The sequence below is a fragment of the Ovis aries genome, chromosome 18 (assembly GCF_016772045.2).
Source record: "Ovis aries strain OAR_USU_Benz2616 breed Rambouillet chromosome 18, ARS-UI_Ramb_v3.0, whole genome shotgun sequence".
Classification (NCBI taxonomy): Eukaryota; Metazoa; Chordata; class Mammalia; order Artiodactyla; family Bovidae; genus Ovis; species Ovis aries.
Genome location: NC_056071.1, coordinates 61,595,801 through 61,623,720, shown reverse-complemented (window position 1 = coordinate 61,623,720; position 27,920 = coordinate 61,595,801). Strand labels below are relative to the sequence as shown.

Genomic DNA, 27,920 nt, shown 5'->3' with positions numbered 1-27,920 from the left:
GGAAAAGACCAGGACACATGATACAGAAACATACTAAATGATATAACCGAAGAAAACTTTGCTTAGATAAATGAAAGGCTGATTAGAAAGCACATAATGTCCCAGGAAAGCATGATATAGAATGAGTGAGTGACAATAATGTGCACCACTGCGAAAAAACGGAACCTCAAGAAGGCTAGAATTCTATTGGCTTCTACGAGAAAAATGCATTTTAAGATATAAAGGAGAAAAAGAGGGTTATCTTAGAATTTTCCACAACTATAATCCAAGCCAGAAGTCTAATGTCTACCAAGTGGTAAAGATAGAAATAAAAGGTGGTCTTCAAGAATTTTGAGCCAGTTCTAACATCTAGTTCTGCTTTATTGACTACGCCAAGGCCTTTGACTGTGTGGATCACAACAAACTGTGGAAAATGCTTCAAGAGATGGGAATACCAGACCACCTGACCTGCCTCCTGAGAAATCTGTATGTGGGTCAAGAGGCAGCAGTTAGAACTGGACATGGGACAATGGACTGGTTCTAAATCAGGAAAGGAGTACGTCAAGGCTGTATATTGTCACCCTGCTTATTTAACTTATCTGCAGAGTATATCATGTGAAATGCAAGGCTGGATGAAGCACAAGCTGGAATCAAGATTGCTGGAAGTATCAATAACCTCAGATATACAGATGACACCACCCTTATGGCAGAAAGAGAAGAGGAACTAAAGAGCCTCTTGATGAAAGTGAAAGAGGAGAGTGAAAAAAAACTGGCTTAAAGCTCAACATTGAAAAAATGAAGATCATGGCATCCAGTTCCATCACTTCATGGCAAATAGATGGGGAAGCAATGGAAACAGTGACAGACTTTATTTTCTTGGGCTCCAAAATCACTGCAGTTAGTGATTGAAGCCATGAAATTAAAAGGCACTTGCTCCTTGGAAAAAAAGCTATGATCAACCTAGACAACATATTAAAAAGCAGAGACATTACCTTGCCAACAAACGTCTGTCTAGTCAAAGCTATGGTTTTTCTAGCAGTCATGTATGGATGTGTGTGTTGGACCATAAAAAAGCTGAGCATTGAAGAATTGATGCTTTTGAACTGTGGTGTTGGAGAAGACTCTTGAGAGTCCCTTGGACTGCAAGGAGTTTGAACCAGTCAATCCTAAAGGAAATCAGTCCTGAATACTCATTGGAAGGACTGATGCTGAAGCTCCAATACTTTGGCCACCTGATGAAAAGAATGGACTCATTTGAAAAGACCCTGATGCTGGGAAAGATTTAAGGCAGCAGGAGAAGGAGATAACAAAGGATGAGATGGTTGGATGGCATCACTGACCTGATGGACATGAGTCTGAGTAAGCTCTGGGAGTTGGTGGTAGACAGGGAGGCCTGGCTTGCTGCAGTCTATGGGGTCGCAGAGAGTCAGACACGACTGAGCGACTGACCTGAAATGAAGCAACCTGAAACAAAAACCTCTTTATTTCAATCAGAAGAAGGCAGAATTTTAAAATTTAATTTAATTCTTTGGCTGCGTCTTGCATCATACAGGATCTTGGGTCCCCGACCAGAGATTGAACCCATCCATACCCTCTGTAATGGAAGGGCAGAGCCTTAACCATTGGACCATCAGGGAAGTCTGAGAATAAAACAATTTTTAAGCCAAATTGCACTGTTTTAAAATTCAGATATAAAAGTTTTAGGAATATTGGCAAGCATGCACAAACTTGCCAGTTGTATCAACTTAGGAATCTATCAGGGAAAATAAACACAGTTTATTTCTCCAATTAAGCATCCTAATTTATCTTGTAGTTTAAATCTAGAAAACTAAAAAATGAACTAAAGAAAAAAATCCAGGGATGGTGACATCATGGTTAGATGGTAAACATCATAGTCATTAAATATAAGGCTGCTGCTGCTGCTAAGTCACTTCAGTCGTGTCTGACTCTGTGCGACTCCATAGACGATAGCCCACCAGGCTCCCCCGTCCCTGGGATTCTCCAGGCAAGAACACTGGAGTGGGTTGCCATTTCCTTCTCCAATGCATGAAAGTGAAAAGTGAAAGTGAAGTTGCTCAGTGGAGTCCGACTCTTCGCGACCCCATGGACTGCAGTCTACCAGGTTCCTCCACCCATGGGATTTCCCAGGCAGGAGTACTGGAGTGGGGTGCCATTGCCTTCTCTGAAATATAAGGCTAAGACTGACCAAATGAAATTTCCTTCAAGGAATAAGCCATAAGTATTATAAAGCTGAATACTAGTAACATAACTGAAGTGTGTTGAAAGGTAGGGAGTGAGAAATATAGTGTAAAACTAAAATCTAATCAAAAGATGACTTCAATGTGTGTTATAATCTCTTTTCTTAGTTTAGAGGAAGCTTTTAGGAAAGAAATATTCCTTGTAGTGAAGACAATGGATTTGAAATTAGTTTTTCAATTTTACTTTGGCTTCTTTTTTCCTCCATTCACCTGAAACTTAAAGAGAATTTAGTACTTTTAAATATTAAAAATAATGTGCATGATATATTCCTGTTTTTGTCCCCATATCTTTCTTTCACTTTATCATGTCTCTGTTCTTTTATCTATCTTTAAACAGAATAGAGGCTGGAGTAATGTTTACCAAATATTGATGACCATTGTTTCTGAAAGGTGGAATTTTAGATAATTTTTTAACTAGCCCTTTTGTACTTCTTTTGTATTGCTGGAAAATTTTCACGATGATCATGTATTATACTTACTAAATAAATTAAGTCAAAATTCTAAAATAAAGAAGCAATCACAATGGATAAAAAAGGCAAAGCTAATTTTTTTCATCCCCAGTTTAAGATGAGAGTTTCCTGTTCTCCGGACTTGAATTCTAAGGCAATGGCACCCCACTCCAGTACTCTTGCCTGGAAAGTCCCATGGACAGAAGAGCCTGGTGGGCTGCAGTCCATGGGTTTGCAGAGTTGGACACGACTGAAGCGACTTAGCAGTAGCAGCAATGACTATAAGCTGACCTTTCCTGTTCCTAACATCTTTCCCAAGAATAGCTGAAATGCCTTATAACTCAGGTTAAGTCTAAAACAAATGGAGCCAAACAGTGGGGTCAAGGATAAGGTTGTACACATTGAAGCTGATTATAAGGAACATTTTATTTAACTATGATGAGATGGCATTACAGACCCCATTGCTTCTTTCCTTAAGAACTGCCAGACACGGGGGCAGCGGTGCCTAAGGTCACCTGGTGTGACTCATTTGGGTACTGATAGCTGTCACTTTGCATAAGATCTCATAACAATGATGTGCTGTTAAGGTCTAGTATTATATAACGCTCCTTATTTGCACTCTGCTAAATACTTTCACATATGTAATCTCACTTACAATCTATGGGAGAGGCAGTATCATAACCAGTTCACAGACTAGAAAACAGAAGTTCGAATAACTCCCACAGGAGTCTAACTTCCACGTCAGAACCAAGATCTTGATTGTAGATGAGCGTGTGGGATGCAGCCCATTAGTGATTGGACTTTAGAGTTTATTTCCTAAGCTAGTAGTTCATCACCTTATGAAACTCCAATACACCTAAGGATATGTGATAGCACTGGACAGGGGCTCACAGTGCCTTGTATTCCCCTGGGCACCATGATGAGTTCAGAGGTGGGCAATGACTCCAGGTGGTCCATGAGAGTGAGCACTAGGATTTTTTCTGGTGTGACCAGTGAGTAGGAATCCTATTTTCTGAGAGCAAAATAGCAGCAAGGATAATGCAAGCCTCTACCTACTAAGGGCAACCACATAGATCCCAAAAATAAAGCCAACATGAAGGAAAACAGAGCCAAGAGGTGGGGCTAGACTAGATTCCTAGTGCGTTGTGGAAGCTCCTGGATCCAACTGTTCCTGAATCTATCCACCATATACTTTGGAGATACATAGGACAATGAATTCACTTTTTGCTTCACTGAATTGGTTTTCGGTCACTTGGGGCTGAGTGGCTCTTGTGGATTTGGAAACCTCATGTGAGGCAGAGCACAGGTGGTAACGAGCTCTCTTGACTCCCAGTGAGGACTCCTTCCCCCGGATTCTCTGGGATTCCCTGCAGTAAACTCACATAATATTTCAGCCTCCTCAGGACGTGACTTTGTGGAAGAGGATGCCTTATTCACTTATTTGAATCCTGTATCTCAGGAAAGTCTTTCCCACGAGCACTGAACAGCAAGAGCTGAATGAATCACAACAAAAAGGTCGCACGTGGAAAGTTTTGTTTTAAATGATCTAAATTAAAGGAATGGTCTTTCCCTTTTAATGTGCATATAAAATCCCTGCGCTTTCCTGGTTAACAATGTAAGTCACATTCTCATGATCAGAATCATAAAAATGAGTGAGGTGACAGGTTCTTTTTAAAATGCAAAGTGTTTTATGTCAGAAGGGATGAGAAATTAGATGGAGACTCTCCATATATGCAGGTGTAAAAGAGTGACTTTCTTTCTTTCTTTTGGTATTTTCCACAGTTATGATCCAATTCTCTTGCCTTAAAAACAAGCATGGTTCTCTATACCATTAGCCAAAGGAAACAAGAAAATACACACAAAAACCCCTGCATTTTTACAGAGACAAAGAGGAGGCAGTGAGCTGTTCAAAAGGAAAGTTATAAATGTAATGATAGGAGGGTCATGTGATGCACATTAATTCAAAAGGGCCCCTTTATTGGATTGTGATCTGATTGTGTTTACAAATATATAGCCAGAAGGCTTTTAATTTTGGGGCAATTTCATTGTTCATAGATAGATATCCAGCTACAGATATACATCTATGAAATTATGTGCTTATGTGTTTTAAATGAGATACAGTTCCTCTCTTTTAATGCAATAATGGTCCTATTTTATGATCTACGGTTGCCCAAAGTTGGGGCAATTTTATGACAATCTTATTTGAAATATCATAATAGATGAAAGATGTAAATAATGTGATGTTTAGAGACCCAGTTGAAATTTGAATTCATTGGAATTTCTCCACCGCTGGCACTAACAAGGACAGACTTTATTAAATCTCACGGATCGGATTCTTCTTGCCTTTCCAGCCACTTCTTGCCTCCTTGCTGTTTATTTTTCTTTTAAGCCCGAGTTCAATAAATAAACCCAACTAACAATTAAAAAGTCCCCAAATGATGCTAGATTGAAAAATTCAAAAATAGCCTGGCTGGCACCGCACTTGCAGTGGAGTTTGATTAAATTCTCTAATTGCATTCGAATGGGCGGCGACCATCACAATATGTTGGTGCTTTTAGCATGAGCTGTGGATGAAAAACTTCAATTACCACTAAAAATGGAAAATGTTCATAATAGATAAATGTTCTTCCTGTTTGAGAGCTGCCTTTTAAATATTACATAACTGATTTGGGTGAGATACTCTTTATTCTATTCCTCTTGTACTCTGTGAATTGATTTATACCCTTGCCCCAAACCGAGGAATCTTCTTTCTCCTCTGATGGAGACCCATTGCAGTAGCTGGCCCGGCCAAAAAAAAAAAAAGCTCTTTTTCTAGCCAGAGGCTGGATGTACTGTGGGAGGAAAGATGGAGTCCGAAAGTTTCTGGGAGAGAAAGAGGAACAAAGACTGGGAAGATGTTAGTACTAACGTCTGGAGCAATCATCACCGATTTGGGCTTCTAAGGTTGTAAAGAATCTGCCTGACGATGCAGGAGATGAAAGTGATGTGGGTTCAATCCCTGGGTTGGGAAGATCCCCTGGAGAAGGGATTGAACCCTAGCCCTAACCCACTCTAGTATTCTTGCCTGGGAAATCCCATGGACAGAGGAGCCTCGTGGGCAACAGTCCATGGGGCTGCAAAGAGTTGGACATGACTGAGCGATTGAGCATAAATACACACACATCATTGATCTGGACTGCTGTGGAAGGTGGGTGAATTAGGGACGGGGCAGAAGGTAGGACAGATTATTAGAGAGCTGCCCATTTCTAAACACCACCTTAAACCAAATGTGCCTCCATCTTCTGGGAAAATGGACAGTCATCACAGTCCACTGCAGCTCAGTTCAAATGTCACCTCCTCCAGGAAGTCTTCCCTCCTTACCTCTTCTGTGCTCCCAGGATGCTGGGTATCATCTATCGCTGCATGGTCTGCATTTGATGGGATCATTGTTCAGACCATCTCCATTGTGTAGAGCCTCTTTCCTGACCTCTTGGAGATCCCCAGGGTCAGAACCCATGTTTGAATTTTCTGTGTCTAGCCAGCTGGTTCTCTAGAGCTGGTCATCAGCATCTTCTGTATCTCCTTCTCACTAGAAGGCAGGAGCTTTCCAGCTGCACAGACCTTGAATCCTTCCTTGGTAATTTTCAGCTGGGCAGTTGCCTGCAGCCTTAGAGCTTTGTTTTCTCCATTAGTAAAATGGAGTAAGTCCACCCATCTCATCAAACTGCTGAGCAGGATTAATGGAACTAGAAAAGGCAAAGGTGGCTAGCAGGTGCCAAAAGCATTTAATAGACCCTTGGTAAATATCAGGTTATTTCCTTTCTGCTCCTCTTTCTTTAATTCACTCTTTTTCTTCCTGATTTCCCTTATTTCAACCCTACCACCATCACTGTCACCATGAAATGAGTGTTTACCAAGTGCTGAGCACAGTGTGGAGGGCTTTTCCTGGATCATTTCATTTAATTCCCATCCCTTTTCTTCTCTTCCACACGCTCTCTCAGGTTTCCCAGCTCCTGGGCTCCCTACAGCCTCTTGTATGACTCCCATGGGAGGATCCAGCCCAGCCTCACTCCAGGCCCCAGGACAATCCTCACCTTGACCTCACTTTCTGATGGGGCTGGACTTAGCCTTTTGCAGCCCAGAGACCCGATGTCCACCGCATCAGAGAGCAGGCAGGGTAGCTCCTTCCCAGGAGGCTGAACAGACCGGCTGGCATGGCCTTGGACCACATGCTGCCTGCCTCCACGTCATCTGGTCTCTGTCCCCTCCCCTGCCTAGGTTCTGCCATCCAGAACCTCCAAGTGATGGCCTCCCTCACCCACCCTGGGCTCCCGAGCTCCTGAGGCTGCATACCGCTCTTAGCCACGCCAGTCACCTTGGTCACTTCCCATCATGTCTCAGGCCTACCTGACTCCCCCCAGGTGCGGCATGTTCCCGCCATCCCCTCTCTGCTCTTCCCATAACCCTCCTGCCGTTTTTGCTTTTGCTGCCCTTCCCATCATTCCTTCCGTCGCTCCCCCAGCCCCCTTCCCATTGTCCGTGACTTTCTATGGCAGGTCCTAGCGTTTCCCAAGTGCACAAGACAGGGCCGAGGCTTTGCAGGAACCTGGACCCAGTGGGGAAGGCAGAACCATGATCACAAAACCCGCTGTGCCCCGGAACCTCGATAAATGCGACCTCTCACGCATCAGCTCAAACAACCAAAGTGCAAGGTCAGCATGGGGCGACTCGGCTTTGCAGAAGCATGTGAGGGAAGTACCTTGGGGACCTTATTCAATACAGGTCTGCGGGATGACATGACAGCTCATAAAAAGCTAATGGAGTCTGAGACTGCGTTACAAGGGCGTCAGAGTTTCGAGTGAGGGAGATGGGAGCCCTAGGCTTTTCTGCTTTGTTCCCTTATGCCTCGGGTTAGATCACTTCCGAGTGGGGAGTGGGTATAGTTAAAAAAAAAAAAAGCAAATTGGAGGATAGTTACAGTGAAGCCATCAGTGGGAAGTCTCAGAGGGGGAAGCTGACATCGTGTCACCTGTACAAGAGGGGAAGGATGGAAGGACTGAATGAAGAGGGGTGTGTGCGTTTCACTGGGAGCAGTGCAGGGTCCTGACCACAGGTTTCCGAGGCAGGGGAGGGGGCGGCTGCCTGAGAAAAGAGGCCATCGGAGGGGCTTGGGAGAGCAAAACAGGACACACACCAATAGGAAGCTGACTTTGGCAGAGACTAAGGTCTGATTTTGAATCTGATTTTGTTAATTTCTTTTTTAATTAAAGGATAACTGCTTTTCAGAATTTCGTTGTTTTCTGCCATGTATCAACATGAATCAGCCATAGGTTTATACATGTGTCCCCTCCCTCTTGAAATCTCCCTCCCATCTCCCTTCTCATCCCACCCCTCTAGGTTGATACAGAGCCCCTGTTTGAGTTCCCTGAGTCATACAGCAAATTCCCATTGGCGATCTACTTTATATATGGTAATGTAAGTTTCCATGTTACTCTCTCCATTCATGCTACCCTCTTACCCCTTGAAAGCAGCTGAGCCAACTCACCCACCCTTGTTTGAGGGAATTGGTTCCCTGATTCTGCAGATGCTCAGACAGGAGACCCCCGTCCAAGGGGACACTGGGCAGAGGGCTGGTGTCACAGGCTTAAACCTGTCTTCTTGCCTCCCAGCCTTTCCAATGCTGGTACCTTCACGAGGCTGAATCATAGGCTGTGGCCTCCTTTTCCTGCCTCCTCATTCGGCCTCCAGAGCATCCCAAAGGTTATCTAAGGATCACCGACCTCAAAGGAAGTGTCACTGACCTCAGACATCACCCTCTCTGCCAGTTCCTGTTTCTTCCTTCTTTCTTCACCTCTCTGCATGAGCGTCGACCAGTAGATACCTGCAGCTGATGCCAGTGCCCACTCTTACCCGCCACGGTCACTGGTGCCCCCAGGTCCATGGCTGCCTCTCACACCTCCTGCCCCCTTTCTTTCCCCAGCAACCCTTCATCTCTCCTCAGCAGTCACAGGCCTGAAACGGGTCCCACTGAACCAAAACACGGGGTCACAGTGCATCACTCCTTTTGGAGGCTCTAGTGGAGAAACCCTCTCCTTGACTTTTTCACTTTCCGGGAGCTGCCGGTTCTTGGGTCATGGAACCTCCCCATCTTCAAAGCCAGCAGCACCGCATCTTTGAATCTCCGATTTTGACCTTCCTGCCTATCTCGTGAGCACCTCTGTGATGACACCGGATCCAAGTCACCCAGGATCACCTCCCTCCCTATCTCAGTGTCCTTAATCACATCAGCAAAGTCACTTTTGCCATTCAAAGGAATAGATTCTCAGGCTCTGAGGATCAAACCTTTTGCTGCTGCTAAAATGGGATGGAGTATTAGAGAAAAGGAAGCATTGGCAGGTGTAATTTCTCAGGTGAGGAGGGAAGGGTAGCGATAATTGGAATGGGATGCTTGTCCCTGGGAGCAGGCAATGCATGGCTAAGGGTGACTAAGCATCAATTAAAGGCTGGGTGTGAAGGCCAGAGGGCAACCTGTAAAGAGACTTATCCTCCTGGAGGGTAGACAAGTTGAGGATCAGGCCCAGGCCTTCATTATAAGAGCAGCAGAGTGTTCCAGAAGAAGTTGAATCCTCAAAACCTTCACACCCACTATGCCAGGGTCAGATCCCTAATTAGGATGGATGGGACTCCTCAGGGCAACCCAGGTGGCGCAGTGTGACAAAGCATCTGCCTGCCAATGCAAGAGATGCTGGAGACTTGGGTTCGATCCCTGGGTTGGGAAGATCCCTTGGAGGAAGAAATGACAATCAACTCCAGTATTCTTGCCTGGAGAGTCCCATGGACCGAGGAGCCTGGTGGGCTACAGTTCACATGGTCGCAAAGAGTACGCACACACAGGACTCGTCAGAGTTCAGCGTCTCCCTTTGTCCAGTCCCAGCTCCCTTGCTTCCTTAGATTCGTTTTTGTGGCTGGTGAAGTGAAGTGGTTCATCTTAGGTCAGTCACCTGGACCCAGAGAGACACCGGTCAGTAAGAACAGCATACCAGACCCATAGCTGCGGATGGAGTGAGGAATGTGAGACAAGGCCATGATGCCAGGGCAGTAGCCGTGGCTGTCGTGTGTCCCATTAACCTTCCTTCCCCTTGTCATTTTTTCTCAGGAAAAGGAGCCCAACCAACGGTTCCCAGAGAGTGTGAACTTAGTGCATGAAGCTAGCGCGTCCAGGGCTCCAGCAGGCGGACTGTCGTGGATGCTGTGGTGAGCTGCCAAGATCCTGCTTCAGGACAGGGGCTCTCGACTTCTCAGACTCGTGGAGTGTTGGCTATGTCATTCTGTTCTGGACATTACCCTCAGCCTCAGGAAGCTTCTTTGGCCAAGCTTAAACACCCTCAACCTGGTAGGTGTCTGGATAGTGCCAAGGTATAAAAGTCCAGCCCCCTTGCCTGCATTTGGACCATCTCTGAAAGTTCATCTTAGCCCCAGAGCTTCCTGTGGTGTCAATAGCTGCTTTCCTTATAACTGCCTTGTAGTTCAGTTTTCCCTCTGTCCAGTCTTGCTTTCCTGAGCTTCTTTTCTACTCCTCCCCACCTGGTGTTCCCAAGAACACCCCCAGATATGACTCTCAGTCTCGATGTCTGTTCTCCAGGGAACCAGACCATGTGTACATCAAGATCCGGGCTTGTGTTCCCTCCTCTTCTCTCAGCTTAGTCTCCAGACCCAGGGTTTCTGCTCCCCAAAAGGGCACTGCTCGCCATCCCGACTCCTTGAGAATGATACTGTGACTCTGTGCCTCTCTCCTGCCACCTCTCTCTCTGGGCCCATTCCCACCACCCATCTTGGCTGCTTTTCAGAATACCAAGGCTCCAACCTCTCCTTCCTGAGCAGCTGCAGAATGAGTCCTGGTCTCGTAAGAATTGGTGCTTTCTAACTGTGGTACTGGAGAAGACTCTTGAGAGTCCCTTAGACAGCAAGATCAAACCCGTCAATCCTAAAGGATGTCAACCCTGAATATTCATTGGAAGGACTGATGCTGAAGCTGAAACTCCAATAGTTTGGCTACCCAATGAGAAGAGCTGACTCATTGGAAAAGATCCTGATGCTGGGAAAGACTGAAGGCAGGAGGAAAAGTGGATGACAGAGGATGAGATGGTTGGTTGACATCACCAACTCAATGGACATGAGTTTGAGCAAGCTCCAGGAGATAGTGAAGGACAGGGAGGCCTGGTGTGCCGCAGTCCATGGGGTTGCAAAGAGTTGGACAGGACTGAGTGACTGAGCGACAACAACTTGCAGGAAGGACAGGAGACAAGAGGAGACATGACCTTGGTGATGCAAGGAAGAGGCTTGGTGAAGACATCATGGGGACTGCCCTTCCTGTAACTTAGGAATCCTTTGCTCCAAAGCCACACTACTTTGGGAATGACAAGAAAGCAGAAGAAAGGTGTGAGAGTTGGTATTGGTGTCACTTCCCTTTCCAGACACCTGGGTTGATGGGTGGGTCATGCCAGGAGGGCTTTGTCCATGGGTTTCATTGTCTTCTATAGGCACCCAGAGTCCACTCTGAGCTGCAGAATTAGTGGCTGGGCCATCAGACCACAGTTAAAAATCTTTGAAGCATTTGGCTTTGGTTCAGCCCCGAGCGTGGTTTTCTAAAGGACAGTCTGCTACTGCCTTTTTTCCAAGCCTCCTCTGTTTTGTGGACCTTTAAATCACATGTTTTCAATTCATTTACATGGAACTCATCAAAGCACCATTTTGTTAGATGGGTTTGATGTCCAAGCAGCCCTTCTAAACTGTCTTGGTTTTGCTCCTTGACTAGATGAGGCTTTACTAATAATGAAAGGACTGCTTGGTGCTCTTATAAAGGAGTTCAGATTCTTCTCTCTGTGCAGACTGTCCAATGTCCTGGTGAGATTTTGCAGTTGGCAAAAGAGATTGTCTCTTAGGCTTAATAATTTCCATGCTTATCCTTTCATGAGAAGGAATTCCATTTTGGAAGAAAATGACTTTTTTTTTTTTTCTTTTTGGTAGCTTTAAGAGGCCGTCTTATGAAAAGACAGCAAAGGCAACAAATTATTTCTCCAACTTGTGGCTTTGCTGCAAAGGCCTCTGGGAAACTCTTTTCTGCGTGCCTCGCTGTCGAGCTGACCACATCCTGCAGCTTTGCAGGCACAGCTAGACCCGAGGCAGCCAGGGGCAGGTCATCAAGTTGCTTCTCACTGAAACACACAGTCTGTCTTAGCCACCAGGGGAGGACAGGTCAGAGCCGCTGTGACTGTTACCAGGCTGACCCAAAGCGGGGAGGAATTTACTGAGCATCTTCCCACTTGTCCCCTTGACTGAGCCTCCCTGGAACACCTCCAGGTAGGCATCCTTGTGCCAACTGACAAAGAAGACAAGAGTTGCAAAGTTCTGCTGATGACCCCGAGGTGGCCTTTCTTCCTCCTACAAGCATCTTGATGGCTGAATGGTCACTGCCATTGCCTCGGAGAGCTGAGACCACTGTGAATGGAAATGGTGTGAATGCAACAAAAAGGACTTGGAGCCCGGCTTCATGTGGCTTCCAAACTTGCTGCACTACAGATATGTGAGGACATTGTCCAGGGCAAAGGGCTTTGAACTTGAGCTGGGTTGCTGGCCTGGCAGGGTGTGCACTGGGCAGACCACTCTGAGCTGTGGTTTTTCTGCCTGTGATGTCGGGCTGATGGGAGACCAGTGAGCAAAGACATGTGGTATACTCAGCCCCACGCCAGCCATGCAGGGCAGAGTTCTGCTTTTCATTAGCACCAGGGGTAGGAGTCCAGCTTTGCTCCTTCTTCCCTGGATGGTGGCCACTGGGATCCAAGCAGACCACAGCTGTCTCAGAGTATTTTATGCAAGTGAGGGCATTTAGTCCAACCATGCGGAGAGGTGGCGTGGAAATAGGTAGATTGGAGTGGCTGCACTGTGGGGACTTCAGTAGAAGGCAATGTGACCCTTTCTGCACTTGACCCTGGAAGAGAGGAGCTGGAGGTCCTGGGGATATATGGGCTCTAGTTGGAGGTGGGTGAGCTGAACTAGTCTCTGGGTGGTGGAGACAACACAGAACTCGATCGCGGTCACTTCTGTAGCTCTGCCATGTGGGGTGTGTGTGCGCAAATGCTCACACAAGCAGAAGAGAGGTGGAGTCCAGTCTTGTGTTAGCAGGACCCTACGGAACTGGTCTTTCTTCCCCATCTCTTTGCTTTCTTTCTTTCTTACCTTGTAGTCTGTGCACAATTTATACCTTTCCTACATGAAAAATCACCAAAAACTGAAATAAAACTTGGTGGCTCAGACGGTGAAGAGTCTCTCTACAATGTGGGAGACCTGGGTTCGATCTCTGGGTTGGGAAGATCCCCTGTAGAAGGAAATGGCAATCCACTCCAGGACTATTGCCTGGAAAATCCCATGGACAGAGGAGCCTGGTAGGCTACAGCCCATGGGGTTGCAAATAGTCGGACACGACTGAGCGACTTCACTTTCACTTTTAGCTTCAATTTGGCTGGAAAAAGGCACCTGGCTGGAAAGGAACACAGCCCACTTATGTGCAGAACTCAGAGGGCTGAGGCTGGAGAGACACCTTTGTGACTGGCCCCATCCCCCGTGGGCATCAGTGAGGAAACTGAGGCATGCAGAGGGTAAGGAGACCACTGACAGTCTCACGGCTTGTTGGCAGTAAAGATGGGATCTGAACCCAGAATTTTTTCAGAGTATTTTTTTAAAATTCCACTTTATATACCTGTGTTCTAAGTCATTTGAACCATGCCCAACTCTTTGGAACCCTATGGATGATCGGCCTCCAGGCTCCTCTGTCCAAGGGATTCTCCAGGCAAAGATACTGGAGTGGGATGCCATGCCCTCCTGCAGGGGACCTTCTGGATGCATGGATCGAAACTGTGTCTCCTGTGGCGCCTGCATTGCAGGTGGATTCTTTATCACTGAGCCGCCGGACAAGTCCTTTATATTCCTACACCCCAAATTAACTGTTTGCTTTTTTTCATATTTATTTATTTTTCTATGTGTGCAGTTGAATGAGTCTGCCAGTAATATATGAGTGCACTAGTGCACTTTAAAACTTTAAGAACTGATTAGATAAATCTCTAGCTATCTCCCACGACCACTATTCCTGCTGCGGCTGCTGAGTCACTTCAGTCGTGTCCGACTGTGCGCGACCCCATAGACGGCAGCCCACCAGGCTCCCCTGTGCCGGGGATTCTCCAGGCAAGACCACTGGAGTGGGTTGCCATTGCCTTCTCCTATTCAGGTCCATTTCCTTTCCCACAGAAGTAGCTATTATTATAAGTTTGATGTCCTTCCTTCCAAGCCACAAAGATTATACACACACATACACACACACAATATTTCAAATTGTTTTTGTGATCAAGCCTTTACATATTTACATAATAGTATCATGATACATGGGCTTTCCTGGTAGCTCAAATGGTAAAGAATCTGCCTGCAATGCAAGAAGTTTGATCCCTGGGTCAGGAGATCCCCTGGAGAAGGAAGTGGCAGCTCACTCCAGTATTCTCACCTGGAGAATCCCATGGACAGAGGAGCCTGGCGGGCGACAGTCCATGGAGTCACAAAGAGTCAGACACGACTTCAGTTTCACTTTCCATCATGTATCGATGTATTGGACAAGACCATCAGGAACCTGTTTTCATTTCCCCTCCTGATGTGTTTTGGGGATCTGTTCATCTTGATTCAGGTTCATTTTCCTCCTGGATGAGCAGACTACTTCTCACTCTCCTGGCACTTCTCAGTTGCCCACACACTCCTGGGCTGTGATCAAGCTCCATGGCTTGCTGTTCCAAGAATTTCTGAGCAATAAACTGAAAACCAGAAGGATTCCTGTGGCTTGTTCCTGCCCAGGTCTTGAAAATACAGGAGGACCCTACGTGAGTCAAGTTACCATTCTATACCTCACATACCTTATCTGTTGTAGACAACTTGCCAAAGAATTGTGTGCATAAATGTGAAGTCCTACCATAGCCTTCGCTGTCCACACCCCTAAGGGTATAAGGATGAAAGCGCTTGTGTCCACTGTGAGGCTTGCTTGGGGTGGAGGAACTTGGCCCCATCTCTTCATGTGTTGCTGTATCTTTGTGTGTAAGTGTTGCCACGGGAATGTTCTCTGTACCATCTCAGGGGGAACTTCCCTGGTAGCTCAGTTGGTAAGAGAATCCGCCTGCAATGCAGCAGGCCTGGCTTAGGAAGATCTCCTGGAGAAGGGAAAGGCTTCCCACTCCAGTGTTCTGGCCTGCAGAATTCCGTGGACTGTATAGGACACATCCCAAGACACAGTGGATCTATCATGGGAAAGTTACCCAAAGAGTGGAGGAGGGGGTCCCCCTGAAGGATAAGGTCATTCCCTCTGTTTCCTTGGGAACAGGTGGATCTCAGATGGAAAGGGCCCAAGGCAGATAGTGACCATAGAGAGGTTGAGATATTTCGGTAGCAGCTCACCAAATAGTGAATCCCTCCACAAGGGGAAAGCTGCAAGTGAGTGCTGACTTTTCTAAGATTACAGAGAAAGCTTGAGAAAAGCCCTGAAGTCAAAGTCAGGGCTTGGTCTGCTGTCTGTGCCATTATGAAAGAGAACTGAGTGAGGAAATTTTGGCTTGAGGCTTGACTCAGCGGAATGCTGATGGTGCAATTTCAGGCTAACAGCAGGTGAAAGAAAACGAACTCTGTGGGAGTATCTGTGAAAACCCTCATGTGGGTGGTGACATGTGAGTTGAGTTTTGAAGTATGAATAGGAGTTTGCCAGATGAGGTAGGGTCAAAGCCATTCTAGGCAGGAGTCTGTGGTCAACTGGGGAAGGTTCAGGGCATGGGAGAGCTTCCCAGGTGGCAGAGTGGTAAAGAATCCACCTACCAGTGCAGCAGACGTGGGTTCGATCCCTGGGTCAAGAAGGCTCACTGGAGAAGGAAACGGCAGCCCACTCCCATTCCATGGAATTGCCTGGAAAATTCCATAGACAGAGGAGCCTGACGGGCTACAGTCCATGGGATCACAAAGAACTGGATGCGACTGAGCACACAGCGCGCCACCAAGGGATGGGAAATGGTCCAGTGTGTACGAAAGATGGGAAGGACGTGGGGAGACTAGAAAGATGGCGCGGGTGTGACTACTTCCTGAGTGCTGCAGGGAAGCATAACAGAATCAGGAGCAGGGAGAGTACAGAGTGAGGTGGGTTTTTTTTTTTTTTTTTCCGCTCAGGAAGGTCACCAGAAAGCCACAGGGGGAGGATGGAACGCAGTTCAAGGCAGAGGGGCCAGGGAATGTTGCAATGGTGCTGGTGAAAAAGATGCCAGTTGTGGGGGCCTGAGAATAGAGGATGGAACATTTGAATGGGAACACGATGGCAAGGCTGGATAGGAAGGGAAACCTAAAGGCTATGGAGCATGTTTTACATGCATTATCTTGTAAATTTTCATCATAGCCCTGTGATAAGGTCTTATTGCCCCTGTTTTACAGTTAAAACAACAGACACTACACAGGTGAGTGCCAAGCTCCCAGAAGTTCTGGAAGTCTGAGGGAGTCCAGAGTAAGAACTGTGTCCTCTACTTCGTGGTTAAGGGAGGAAACAGCTCAGCAGTCCTGAAGACTGGGGTTTCATACCAGGGGACCTGGATGAACAATGATATTGGCAGATATCCCCATTGCTTATCAATATCCAGTTTTCTTTCCTGTGGTGAATTGTGGCCATGTGACTCGTTCTGGCCAATGAATTGTGAGCGAATCTGACATATGTCACTCCTGGGCTGGAGTATTTAAATAGTTAGCGAGACACTCTCCAGCTTAACACTTCTGCACTGGTGATCTGGAAAACACCTTGCGTGCAAACTCCATTAATTTGGAGACCTGAGTGATGATAACGGGCAAAGCTACCTGCCTACTTATGTTGCCATGGAGCGTAAGTGAGGTGTGACTCCTTGCTTGATGTCACGGATATTTAGAGTTTTTACTGCAGCACAGCCTATCCTATACTAACTGAAAAGGTGATGCTCTTCCTTGAGTAAAGGAGCAGGCTGAGAGCAAGGGTGGGAAAGATGACATTTCTGGATTTGGGAAGGACTGAGCTATGGCAGAACATTATAGTAAAAGGAAGTCGGGCTTTGGGGGCTCACAGATGTGGGTTCAATGTCGCCCCAGGCACCTGCCATCTGAGAGGTTGCAGGCAAAGTCTCCCAGCCTTTCTGATATTGGTTTCCTCATATGTGTAATAGGAGTTGTGATCACCACCTCACTGACCCATTAGAATGACTTCAGCTAAAACATGCAGAACACCCAGCATGGAGCCTAGTCCTCAGGCAAGTTGAAAGTGTTAGTCATTCAGTTCTGTCTAACTCTTTGCAACCACAGGGACTGGAGCCCACCAGGCTCCTCTGTCTGTGGAATTCTCTAGGTGATTATACTGGAGTGGGTCGCCATTCCTTTCTCCAGGGCATCTTCCTGATCCAGGGGTTGAACCTGGGTCTCCTGCATTGTAGGCAGATTCTTTATTGTCTGAACCACTAGGGAAGCCAAGTCCTTAGGAAGCACTCTGCAAACTATGGCCTTTACCCCAGGAAGATTTTCAGAAGGAAATTTGTGATTTAAGCTTTGTGGGATCAGACATATTTCACTTAAATTTCTCTGGTACTGAGAGTGGTGTTAGCTGTTAAAGGCACTGCAATTATTTGCTTTATTTGCCTATTTCCTCTCGTAACCAGACTGGGAACTCTTTGATGGGAAGGACCTATGTGTTCATTCATCTGTGTGTTTCTTCCTTGCCCAGTAGATATCAGATCTTAGGAAATTTTCCTTGAAAGAATGAGTCATCCCTGGCTTTAGAAATAGCCAGATCTGGAAGCCATTTCTCTCTGACACATCGATACCAAGCCCAGCCTTGGTTTTCCAGGAGACCCGCACCCCCACCCCTCCCAGCTAGCAGGTCTCTATTCCGACCTCTGACATTCCTCCAAGGACCCTTCAGGCCCTGCGTCCAGGTGCTTAGGAAGCCTACCACACCAGAGCCATATCTTTCATCCATCTTGCCCCCAAGCTGAATAGCATCTTAGATGACCCCAATATCAGACTCTACCTGCACACGGCTGGGTGCAGACCTTGGCAGGAGTGGACTGGCAGGTGATTTCTCTCCTTCCCAGGCAGACGAGTATGGAGCAAGTCTGTTTATCAGGCAACGCCTTATTGTAGCCAGAGGTGGTGGCTTAACAGTGGCAGAAACGCCTGCGTTGCTTCACAGGCTGCAAGCTACTAAGATGTGCCCTTGGCCTCAGCGGGCAGATAAACACCTGCATTGGAGAAGGAGCCCTTGATCATGGGCTGATAAACACAGGAAAGGATTAAAAAAAAAAAAATCCCAACAACAACAAGAAGCTGAGCGACCCACTGTCGGAGGCTTTTTCATGTACACATGGGCGTGTTACTTGTCTTCGCCAACACACGGGGTGATGCAAAAGGTCTGGTTTTAATTTAATTTGATGGTCACGCAATCATGGAACGAGCATGTCAGAGCTGGAAGGGACTTTGGGGATTGTCTCCTTGAACCCTTTAATCTTCCAGGTGAGGACATTCAGGGCCACAGAGCTGTAGTGACTTGTTCAGGATCATATAGCAATGTTCTGGCAGAGCTGGAACGAAAGCCTGGGTCTCTAGACCCCCAGGCCTTCCCCCTTTCCACCAAATGGGATTGCTTCACAGGCTGCCACCTGACTCTTCAGGTGCATCCTGCGGGCTGTGCTTTGGCGCCCAAACAGTCCTTTTTAACGATGCCAGAGTCAGACAGCCCTCCCCTTCCCTAGTACCCTGCTGTTGGAATTGACCAGTTAGCTCAGGGCAATAAGGTCTGATGTTTCAGAGTCTAATCATTCCAAACCTTGTTATTTCATATTTGAAAGAGGTCCCACTTGGAGAGGTGACTTGCTTCAGTGATACAAGTAGGGAAGATGAAACATGTGGGTCTAAAATTCTCAGCATCCTGACTTCAGTCCATTCCTTTTAAAGAGTGGGTTAAAACCACTATTTATGGTTTGGGTGAGGCTATGTGGTGTGGGTGAGGTGTGTGGAAAGCCACCTGGACTCTGCAACTTTCCTCTGTGGCCTTCTTTTGCGGAAAAATATCCCATATGTTACCTTAAGGATATAAATGGAGTTTGGCAGCCTTTGCAGAATTGAAAATAGGCACTCAATAAACCAATAAATGATAGATGAATGAATCCTTAGTGGCTTCATTCATGTAAAACTTCCTTTCTAGGTTTGATCTGTGAATAAATAAGACAGTGTAGATTTTAGTTTAAAATAATTTCTAGGTGAAAATGATAGAGCCATTATCAGCAACAACAAGCTTACAGCATCTCAAGAACCATGCATGTAATTGGTACACCCCCATCTCATATAAAGTCAAAATTAGATAAAAAAAATCTGAAAATATTTATCAAATAGCTACTTACAATAATACAGTAGAGATATATTTCCTTTTTAACATTTTTTTAAAAAACCTCACAGACCTTTATTTTATTCTTTTATCTTTTGGCTGTATCGTGCAGCATGTGGGATCTTAATTCCCTGATCAGGGATGGAACCCATGCCCTCTGCACTGACATCATGGAATCTTAACCACTGGACCACCAGGGAAGTCTCTAGAGATATATTTCTAATGAAAAGTACTAGTCCTTCTTTTGCCACTGTAATGCTTTTCTCCTGAGTAAATCACTTTTAATTCTGTTACAGTTTCTGCTTGTTTCCTGTGTCTATATAATATACACACATGTGCTGAACACGTTAATAATGTTATTTTTGATTGATCGAGTTTCAGTTCAGTTCAGTCACTCAGTCGTGTCCGACTCTTTGCGACCCCATGAATCGTAGCACGCCATGCCTCCTGTCCATCACCAACTCCTGGAATTCACTCAGATTCACTCAGTTCACGTCCATCGAGTCAGTGATACCATCCAGCCATCTAATCCTCTGTCGTCCCCTTCTCCTCCTGCTCCCAATCCCTCCCAGCATCAGAATCTTTTCCAATGAGTCAACTCTTCACATGAGGTGGCAAAAGTGCTGGAGTTTCAGCTTTAGCATCATTCCTTCCAAAGAAATCCCAGGGCTGATCTCCCTCAAAATGGACTGGTTGGATCTCCTTGCAGTCCAAGGGATTCTCAAGAGTCTTCTCCAACACCACAGTTCAAAAGCATCAATTCTTCGGTGCTCGGGTTTCTTCACAGTCCAACTCTCACATCCATACATGACCACAGGAAAAACCATAGCCTTGACTAGACGGACCTTTGTTGGCAAAGTAATGTCTCTGCTTTTGAATATGCTATTTAGGTTGGTCATAACTTTCCTTCCAAGGAGTAAGCATCTTATAATTTCATGGATGCAGTCACCATCTGCAGTGATTTTGGAGCCCCCCAAAATAAAGTCTGACACTGTTTCCACTGTTTCCCCATCTATTTCCCATGAAGTGATGAGACCAGATGCCATGATCTTCGTTTTCTGAATGTTGACCTTTAAGCCAACTATTTCACTCTCCTCTTTCACTTTCATCAAGAGGCTTTTTAGTTCCTCTTCACTTTCTGCCATAAGGGTGGTGTTATCTGCATATCTGAGGTTATTGATATTTCTCCTGGAAATCTTGATTCCAGCTTGTGTTTCCTCCAGCCCAGCGTTTCTCATGATGTACTCTGCATAGAAGTTAAATAAGCAGGGTGACAGTATACAGCCTTGACCCATTCCTTTTCCTATTTGGAACCAGTCTGTTGTTCCATGCCCAGTTCTAGCTGTTTCTTCCTGACCTGCATACAGATTTCTCAAGAGGCAGGTTAGGTGGTCTGGCATTCCCATCTCTTTCAGAATTTTCCACAGTTTATTGTGATCCACACAGTCAAAGGCTTTAGCATAGTCAATAAAGCAGAAATAGATGTTTTTCTGGAACTCTCTTGCTTTTTCCATGATCCAGTGGATGTTGGCAATTTGATCTCTGGTTCCTCTGCCTTTTCTAAAACCAGCTTGAACATCAGGAAGTTCACGGTTCATGTATTGCTGAAGCCTGGCTTGGAGAATTTTGAGCATTACTTTACTAGCATGTGAGATGAGTGCAATTGTGAGGTAGTTTGAGCATTCTTTGGCATTGCCTTTCTTTGGGATTGGAATGAAAACCGACCTTTTCCAGTCCTGCGGCCACTGCTGAGTTTTCCAAATTTGCTGGCATATTGAGTGCAGCACTTTCACAGCATCATCTTTCAGGAGTTGAAATAGCTCCACTGGAATTCCATCACCTCCACTAGCTTTGTTCGTAGTGATGCTTTCTAAGGCCCACTTGACTTCACATTCCAGGATGTCTGGCTCTAGATGAGTGATCACACCATTGTGATTATCCGGGTCATGAAGATCTTTTTTGTACAGTTCTTCTGTGTATTCTTGCCGCTTCTTCTTAATATCTTCTGCTTCTGTTAGGTCCATACCATTTCTGTCCTTTATCAAGCCCATCTTTGCATGAAATGTTCCCTTGGTATCTCTAATTTTCTTGAAGAGATCTCTAGTCGTTCCCATTCTGTTTTTTTCCTCTATTTCTTTGCATTGATCACTGAAGAAGACTTTCTGATCTCTTCTTGCTATTCTTTGGAACTCTGCATTCAGATGCTTATATCTTTCCTTTTCTCCTTTGCTTTTCACTTCTCTTCTTTTCTCAGCTATTAGTAAGGCCTCCCCAGACAGCCATTTTGCTTTTTTGCATTTCTTTTCCATGGAGATGGTCTTGATCCCTGTTTCCTGTACAATGTCATGAACCTCATTCCATAGTTCATCAGGCACTCTATCTATCAGATCTAGGCCCTTAAATCTATTTCGCACTTCCGCTGTATAATCATAAGGGATTTGATTGAGGTTATACCCGAATGGTCTAGCGGTTTCCCCTACTTTCTCTAATTTAAGTCTGAATTTGGTAATAAGGAGTTCATGATCTGAGCCACAGTCAGCTCCTGGTCTTGTTTTTGCTGACAGTATAGAGCTTCTCCATCTTTGGCTGCAAAGAATATAATCAATGTGATTTTGATGTTAACCATCTGGTGATGTCCATGTGTAGAGTCTTCTCTTGTGTTGTTGGAAGAGGGTGTTTGCTATGACCAGTGCATTTTCTTGGCAAAACTTTATTAGTCTTTGCCCTGCTTCATTTCACATTCCAAGGCCAAATTTGCCTGTTACTCCAGGTGTTTCTTGACTTCCTACTTTTGCATTCCAGTCCCCTAGAATGAAAAGGACATCTTTTTGGATGTTAGTTCTAAAAGTTCTTGTAGGTCTTCATAGAACTGTTCAACTTCACTTCTTCAGCATTAGTGGTTGGGGCATAGACTTGGATAACTGTGATATTGAATGGTTTGCCTTGGAGATGAACAGAGATCATTCTGTCATTTTTGAGATTGCATCCAAGTACTGCATTTCAGACTCTTTTGTTGACCATGATGGCTACTCCATTTCTTCTAAAAGATTCCTGCCCGCAGTAATAGATATAATGGTCATCTGAGTTAAATTCACCCATTTTAGTTTGCTGATTCCTAGAATGTCGATGTTCACTCTTGCCATCTCCTGTTTGACCACTTCCAATTTGCCTTGATTCATGGACCTGACATTCCAGGTTCCTATGCAATATTGCTCTTTACAGCATTGGATCTTGCTTCTATCACCAGTCACATCCACATCTGGGTATTGTTTTTGCTTTGGCTCCATCCCTTCATTCTTTCTGGAGTTATTTCTCCACTGGTCTCCAGTAGCATATTGGGCACCTACTGACCTGGGGAGTTCCTCTTTCAGTATCCTATCATTTTGCCTTTTCATACTGTTCATGGGGTTCTCAAGACAAGAATTCTGAAGCGGTTTGCCATTCCCTTCTCCAGTGGACCACTTTCTGTCAGAGGCGGCTGCGACCGGCGCACTAGGCACGGCGGAGAGGAGCTACCCCATGTCCGAGGTCAGGGGCAGAAGCCGGGAGGACCCCACGCGCAAAGGGCAGCGGCCAAGAGGAGTTACCCCACGTCCGAGGTTGGGGGCAGCGGCCGAGAGTGCCAGGCTGCGACGGTGCAGGAACAGCTGAGAGGAGCCACCCTGCGTCCGAGGCCAGGGGCGACAGCCGGGAGGAGTGACCCCAGGTCCAAGGAGCGGTGGCTGCACGGGCCAGGAGGGCCTAGAGGAGCCATCCCACGTTGAGGGTCAGGAAGGGCGGCGGTGAGGAGATACCCCTCATCCAAGGTAAGGAGCAGCGGCTGCGCCTTGCTGAAGCAACCGTGAAGAGATACCCCATGCCCAAGGTAAGAGAAACCCAAGTAAGATGGTAGGTGTTGTAAGAGGGCATCACAGGGCAGAGCAGACACACTGAAACCATACTCACAGAAAACTAGTCAATCTAATCACACTAGGACCACAGCCTTGTCTAACTCAATGATCAATTTTAGATATTTGTATATCAGGACCTTCCCATAACAAATGAATTGGTTCATTTGGACCGTTACCCACATCTCTGCCCCCAGTTCATTTTACACACACACAGACAACCTTTTCGTCTCTTTATTAGTTTAAATCATACATGTATGCATTTTGTATCCCATCAGTGGTGAACAGTAAACTTTGACTCAAGTCTTATGAAATGAGTGTATGACTCTCCAACCCTTCTTATCACCTTCTCTCCCACTTCGCCTCTTCTGCTTCTCATTTTTAGCAACCATACTTTCACTTTTAAGTGTTAAGATGGATAACATTTATGTTTTGTTTTGTTTTACAGTCTACCAAACTTCATCTGTAGGTTGATTCCAGAAGTGGAACATCCATGAAGCAAATCATGTTTACTTTACTGGGACTGTAAATATCATTCACCTCACAGCTGAGAGCACTAGGATTATTACTGTGATTACTGCTTATTTTCTTTCTTTCTTTTTTTTTTTTTTTTTAAGTTTCTAATGGGATCCTTCACTTTTTTGCATCATAGAGAATTTGCCTGCAAGGCTGGAGACCCAGGTTCCATTTCCTGAGTCAGGAAGATCCCCTGGAAAAGGCAAATGATAACCCACTACAATATACTTACTTGGAAAATCCCATGGACAGGCCATGGGCTACCATCCAAGCAGTCAGAGAGAGTAAGACATGACTAGCTACTAACTCTTTTGAGGTATTTCAACAATCGAAGTGACTTAGCACATAACACACATGACTCTCCTCCACTTTGCTCTCATATTTCCATCTCATTGCTTTTTCTGTTCTGCATTCTAGATTTCCTTAATGCTGCTGCTGCTGCTAAGCCGCTTCAGTCGTGTCCGACTCTGTGTGACCCCATAGACGGCAGCCCACCAGGCTCCCCCATCCCTGGGATTCTCCAGGCAAGAACACCAGAGTGGGTTGCCATTTCCTTCTCCAATGCATGAAAGTGAAAAGTGAAAGTGAAGTCACTCAGTCGTATCTGACTCTTGGCGACCCCATGGACTGCAGCCTACCAGGCTCCTTTATCCATGGGATTTTCCAGGCAAGAGTACTGGAGTGGGGTGCCATTGCCTTCTACCTCGAACATTTTGTTGAATTTTATTTTATTTTATTTTTGATATCACATATTTAATTTCCCAGAACTCTTTCCTTCTCTATGATTGTTCCTCTTAACATAGCATCTTGTTCTTTTCTTGTGGATGGAATATGCTCTTGCGTATCTCAGAGAAGACAAGCTTATTTTTTCTAGATGATCTTTGTTTCCTCCAAAACAAAGATCCTTTTAAAAAAAAATTCAGTCTCTCTTTTTTGTTTGATTTCCCTAAAATGTCTCATGATCCTTGATTAATCATATAAGCGTAGAAAAAGAGATACTAGAAAAGCAACTGGGGACTCAATGTATTTGGACAAAACTGGCTGACAGGCTTTCATCTGGGGTGAGAGGTCAGAGTGCTGAATATTAATGGAAGGGGTTCCCACTCCCCAATCTAGAGGTCTTTGCTCTTTAGCACTGGTGCTTACCAGTCTTAGTTCTTCCCACTTAATTTCTTTAAAGAGAGTTTATCTGGTTAAAAAAAAAAAATGAGAGTAGTTGTCAACCACTTGTTTCTCTGTGTGTAAGGATGGGCACGTGCAGAGTTTAATTCATCCTCTGCTTTCAACTCCACTTCTCACTCCTGCTTTTTCGTACATGATGTTTCTGATCCTGAGCCCATCTGAAGCTCCTAAGTTCATCTTCCCCCTCCTTTGCCAAAGGCCCTTGCACGAGTGTTCGGGAGTGTGATTTCTTTGCTTCCGAATCTTTTGTCACTCCTCTCTCTCCTTCCGTCTTGTGGAAATTGGCTTCTCTCTCTGCTGATGTTCTACTTCCAATCCTTGTGGGTTTCTGGTATTTTTAAAAAGAACTTTACCTTCATTTTAGCAATCGCAGAGAGGGGTGTCCAGCAAAGATTTTAGGCAGAGAACAGTAAGCCTATGGAAGGTGTAGCAAGGGAAGGATAGGAAATGGCCAGCAGAGATGAAGAAGTGTGTCATAGTAGCTTGGGGATGATGGTTAAGCAGAAAGTAAGGGAAGGTAAGACTTGAGAAAGAGGCTGGGGCTGTGTTAAAAGTCTCCCATTGACAATTTAAAGGCTTCTCTGCTCAGCACCAGGGCTACGTTCTCTGTGTGTGTTGGTGGTGGTGGGGGAAGAAGCTATGTCGTGTGTGTGTGTATATGTCTCCATCTAGTTCACGCTTGCACCCCTTGAGACTGACTTTTTTTTAATAAGGAGAGTCTTCTCTTGGACTCCCTATCCTGAATAGGCTCTGGATTTTTTTTTTTTTTTCCCATGCTCTCTGTATCTCTTCCAGGGCTCTGAAAGACCAAGATCCAGTTGTTTGGCCAGGTATACCAGATGTCCTCAAGGCAACAGGTTTTTTTTCTCTAACTCCTACTTACAGTTTGACCTAATTTCCTATTATCTCGCTGGATGTTTAAGACATTTGAGATGTGTACATTTGACCTGGAGTTCTTCATGGTTTCCAGCATACCTGGCTGGCTCTCTTACTGGCCTGGAGCTCTACCACTGGCTGGCTCTCTGACTGTGACAAGGCCTTCTGTCCATTCTAACCTATCATGAAGATTGAAAGATGCTAACAGAGATGATATTCTGGCACTAATGCCGCTCTGGGTCAGGAAGATCCCCTGGAGAAGGGGATGGCAACCCGCTCCATGTTCTTGCCTGGAGAATCCCACGGAGAGTGGTGCAGTGGTGTAGAGGGGAGCTACAGTCCGTGGGGTCGCAAAGAGTCAGACACGACTGAGCACGCAGGCACTTGTGTGATGGTTTGGAGTTTAAACAACTCCTTTATATCCAGGGTCATTTAGAACTCAGAATAGGGGGAAAATTATTACCCTCATTTTTACAGCCAGATGTCTGAGCCACAGGAGAAGTAAGTAACCCAAGATCACCCAGTTAGGCGCAGCACTGGAGTTGGAAACTGGTTTTTTGAATTCTATTTGCTTTTCTTTTCACTCTTAGCAGGTCCTTCCTCACCAGAAACCACAAACCGCTAAGCCAACGGGATCGATTAGTTTGGTCCCACTGAAGGATGTAAGTGGGATGGGTGGGGCCATGCTCTGGGATCCCAGAGACTGACCCTGGTTTGATTACTCAAAGCTCTGTTTTATGTCACCTCTCCCGGCCTGAGATCAGCTCAGGAGGACGGCGCGCATGGCGCCACGGATGGGCTACATCCTTCCCTCTCAGTCAAGGCCTGGGCTCACGGCTCACCGCTCGAGACGAAAGCTTGGCTCCTCGTCACAGATATCCAGTTACAGATGACTAGAAGGAGGCTTTAGACCTCGGGATCTCTCTCCAACTGTCTTCTCTAGGTGAAAAGGATGGTCCCGGGGATTATGATGACTCAGTGCAAAAGGATGGCAACTCTATACACAGAGACGCTTTAATACACGGAGAATTTCAGACTGAGGCAGGAGAATTCGGGTCTTCATCAGTCTATAGGAGACCAATTCTGTTACTGACACAGAGCAAGTCGCCATGCTGTTAAGACTTAATTTGCTCTTCTCACGTCAAAGCAGCAAGGGGCGGCAATGGCCTATCCGGCAACTTTCAGAAATTATTAATGAAAGGACAAATTCCCCACAAGGCCATCCGGAGAAGGGGGGCAGAAACAAGGGGAGCAAAGGGAAGAAAGAAAGAATGGGGGCATGAACACAGAACCAATAGACCTGGCGCTTGACACTAAAGGCTTAACATCAAATGCAGCCAGAAATCCATTTCCACAGTTTTATTGGCCATTCCGGACGCCTCATTTCAAAGGAAGAGATTTGAATTCAGAGACATAACGCTCCCTTTGTTCTCTTGCCCTCCAGCCTTTGGTGCCAGTGTGGACTGCACCAGGGGGAGAGAGAGAGATCAAAACCCCTCTCCGCTCGGCTACCTGCCCCCAGAGCTGGCCCTTGGCATGCTTAATGAAATCAGCTTTGCGATAGATTGACAATGCCCTGTCAATTATCATCATTTATCTTGGCAAGCAGAGCATCTGAACACTTAAAAGAGCCAGGGGTTCAGCGGGCCCAGAAAAACCAGAATAAAATTATACTGCATGGTAATCAGAGCAAGAATTGCTCACATAAAATTTTACTCTAACTGTCAGAAGGACCGAGAGGATTTTACGTCTCGTTTTCTGCCCATGGGGTGTTTGCAGTTCCATGTGGGGGTCACTCCCCCCAACCCTGATGTGACAGGGGGCTCGCAGGGGCCTGCGCTGGCAGAGGAGGTCCGTCAGCCTGCGTGTGCTCACTGGTGTCTGACTCTTTGCGGACTGTAGCCCGCCAGGCTCCTTGGTCCGTGGAATTCTCCAGGCCAGAATGCTGGAGAGGATTGCCATTTCCTCTTCCGGGGCATCTTCCCAACCCAGGGATCCATTCTGCAACTCCTGCATCTCCCGCACTGACAGGCAGATTCCTTATCTTGGGACCACCTGGGAAGCCCTGGTAGTGGAGGGGGGCCACCCAACACGTAGGGATGGTTTGGGGTGTGTTGGGGACGTCAGGATGGGGGTGCAGTGACCTGTGCCATCGCAGGAAGTACAGGATTTGAGGGGTATCTGGCTCAGATGGTAAAGAACCCGCCTGCCAATGCAGGAGACAAAGAGATGAGGGTTTGATCCCTGGGCTGGGAAGATCCCCTGGAGAAGGGAATGGCAACCCACTCCAGTACTCTTGCCTGGAAAATCCCATGGACAGAGGGGCCTGGTG

General features: G+C 46.0%; 1 long non-coding RNA gene across 10 annotated transcripts in view; it reads left to right on the top strand.

The window, feature by feature from the left end:
* LOC121817128 (uncharacterized) overlaps positions 1 to 27,322 on the top strand; it is a 50,594-nt gene extending 23,272 nt beyond the window's left edge. For 2 of the 10 annotated variants that reach the window (XR_009597144.1, XR_006056913.2), the window contains 4 exons: positions 9,822 to 10,058; positions 13,174 to 13,320; positions 14,394 to 14,583; positions 22,582 to 27,322. This is a non-coding gene — a long non-coding RNA (uncharacterized LOC121817128). The remainder of the gene's footprint in view (positions 1 to 9,821; positions 10,059 to 13,173; positions 13,321 to 14,393; positions 14,584 to 22,581) is intronic. The other 8 variants (XR_009597143.1, XR_009597147.1, XR_009597141.1 and 5 more) reach the window with 8 other exon arrangements.
* Positions 27,323 to 27,920: the final 598 nt, after the last annotated feature.